This window comes from Corvus brachyrhynchos, unplaced genomic scaffold (genome assembly GCF_000691975.1).
Source record: "Corvus brachyrhynchos isolate BGI_N302 unplaced genomic scaffold, ASM69197v1 scaffold395, whole genome shotgun sequence".
NCBI lineage: Eukaryota > Metazoa > Chordata > Aves > Passeriformes > Corvidae > Corvus > Corvus brachyrhynchos.
Window position 1 is genome coordinate 400,707 of NW_008238340.1, and position 2,992 is coordinate 403,698.

A 2,992-nucleotide genomic window follows, 5' to 3' on the forward strand; every position below is an offset into this window, starting at 1 on the left:
TCTTTTCCCATTACAATTGAAGGGATTTCACCACTGAGGCTTTGTGTGCTACCAACAAGAGCAGCACCTCGATCTGCACCTCAGTGCAGACTGACTGTGGGGACAGCGAGTGCCTCCAGCCCTCTGCGACAATCGGCTTCGGCACCACTGGAAAACACTAGTGTTTATTAACAGCCAAATGTTTAAATAGTGGGATTTCTTTAAGCATCGATGGTAAGGCTTGACCCTGCATCAATAAAATTTTAAAAACAGGCAGCCAGATTCAGCAAGAATCTTATTTTACTTTTATACAAGAAAGAAACTTGCTCGATGAGAACTTAAATAGATGGCTTTTGGTGTTATTCAGAAAGGTATCAGAATCTGTCCCAAAGGAAGAATGGATGAATTTGTGTGTATGTGTGTTTTGTGAGGAGTTAAAAATCTTTATATTTTATATATGTATATTAAAAACAAAAAGTATTTGTTTCTTTAAGTGCTAAATGTCATAAAATTAGCTAGAAACTGCCTATTCTTAAATGAGAAATTACAAAAGTACAGAATTGCTTCAAATTCCTCTTCCATTGGTGTCTTTGTGCATATAGTACAACTAAAAATTAATCTTTTTACAGAAATGCAAGAGAGTTCTAAATCATGAAGCAATGGCTTTTCTTGCATTTTCCTAATGTTTCTTGTTACTTTAAATTGAAACAGCAGCAAATGTATAAGTTGAATGTCAGTCTAGTAATAATTTGTTGACTCTTCATATGAACATAAATCTTGAAAGAATCTCCTGTACACTTTCAAAATAATAATAGAATGATAAAGTATTTCTCATGTCTTAAATGTCTAACATGATGTTTGTGTACAAACATGTGCACGTACTGTTCACATGATCAGCTACCAAAATTATACTAGAACGGACATTCTCAAGGTTGTGAAGTCACGCTCAAATGCTACTTTTTCCTAATATAGCCTGAAGTCAGCCCAACTCTGTGTATGTTCTGATGAAGCCCTTTATTATAAAAGCTCTCTCTATTTTTCTTCAATGCTTTATTTTTTCAGAACATGGAGGCAATACTAGTTTTTTCTATTACTGTGTGCTCCAACACTTTCTTATTTTGTGCTTTTAAAAAAGAACTAAGATCCTGACAGCTTCTTTTTTTTAATTAACACTTTATACTGCAGTGTCTGTATAATTAATTAATTAATTAGCAACAAGTATTCTCTTTCTGCTGCTCTTGGTGAGTGCATGCTTGTTTGTGCCAAGGTGTAACTTTGTTTTGTAAACTGCAAAAGTGGGAGAAGAAAAACCAGAATTATTCATTAATTTTGAGTCTTCAATTTAAGATAATTAGAATCTGTTATTGTTGTGTTTTTTGTTTTTTTCCTTTCACATCCCCCCATGCACTAAGTATTCTCTAGTGCTCTCTCTGTACAAAAACATTTTGTAGCTTGCTCTGAGTTTTCCTTTGTGTCTGTTTTTTTTTGTACAGCAGCCGCTGGGGCACAAAACCAGCACCAAGAAATTGAGGGACACAATATTAATCTCAGATGTGAAATATTTTGCTTTGAGTGACCTGCCCCTGTGAAACAATCTAATCTTCCAGGATTTTAGTCATTAAGTCAGACCCTGAGATACTCCATTCTTTACTGGTTTGTTCCTTTTCATCTTCTGTGTTCCATGGCAGATAAATGAGATACCGCAGCATGACTTCAGCCTCAACAGTACTTTTCTAAGACAGGGAGCTTTTGTGCTCTATTTCATGTACAATGTAGTGAAGTGTAGAGATGGGATAAAATGGCTGCCTGTCACAGTAGCTGTTGTATTTTCACAGCCAAATTCTGCCCGCAATTATCCATCTTGCAGTTCTGCCAAAGCAAATGGGGTGTGAAGTGTCAGAACTCAGCTCATCATTGTTAAAGCTATAAAACTCGTTTGTTTATCTCAGTGTCATCACCCTGGTAAATTAATATGAACTTTAGGCTTTATAGCCCAGCAGTGGAGAGTCAAGATCTAGGCATTGCCCATGCTCAGCTGGGCATTTCCCTAGTAAAATGTCTGCCTTAACAGGGCAGCAGGTTCTTCTAAAAAGCTTACTGTGGATGGTTTTAGGGCTGGGAATCTGGCACATTTTCTCTGTATCCCAGGGTATGGGATGGGAGGTGTGAGGACATGAGGCTCCATTAGAGCAGCTCTGGTTGCTCAGATCAGAGAGGGAGAGTACCAAGGGTGCTGCTGGCAGCCTGTGCATGGATCCTGTGATGAGGAGGATGGACAGAGCTCAGCTGAGGTCACACTGCCCCTTCCCCAGCAAGATGATTCTATGTCCTTGTTTTCTATGTCCTTGTTTTCCAGCCCTGTAGGGCTAAGGACTGTAAACCTGGGGGCTGGTGCCATGTGGGTTCCATCTGCTGATGGATAGACCTGCCCTAAGTGCTGCCCTGACCTGCTGCACATCCTTCCAGTGATGTCCATTCTTCTACTGCCATTCCGCGCTGAAGAGTGTGAGCTGGTTGTACAGAATCTCCTGTCCTGAGGAAGAGGCTGGATTTGTATTTCTTTCATCTCCCAGTGACAAAACCTTTGACAAAACTATGCCACACCCCACCCTAGGTTCTCTTTCTCTCCACTTTAGTTAGATTGAGAAGGAAATGAAGAGATCAGGCCATCAGACAAAAATCAAAACAGAAATGTAAAAATGTAAAAATGTCTGGAGTGGCCATACTGCCATTAAGTGGTGCCTCACTTTTTCCAAGGGGAGAAATCAATTTTCATCCTAAACACGGATTGTTTCTCCTCGTGATCGGGATATATTATCTCTGTGTTGCGGCTGCCCCTTCCTTTGCTGGACTTTCCAGGCTCAGTGCAGGCTACAGGGAGCCCCGGGCAGGCGGGGGGAGCCCGGCGGGGCCGGCGCTCGGCGTGCCGGGCCATTGGCGTCTGTCCCGGGTGCTGAAGCCCTTGGGGCACTTCGCCTGCAACGGCCGGCACCGCCCCGCGGTTTTTACAAAC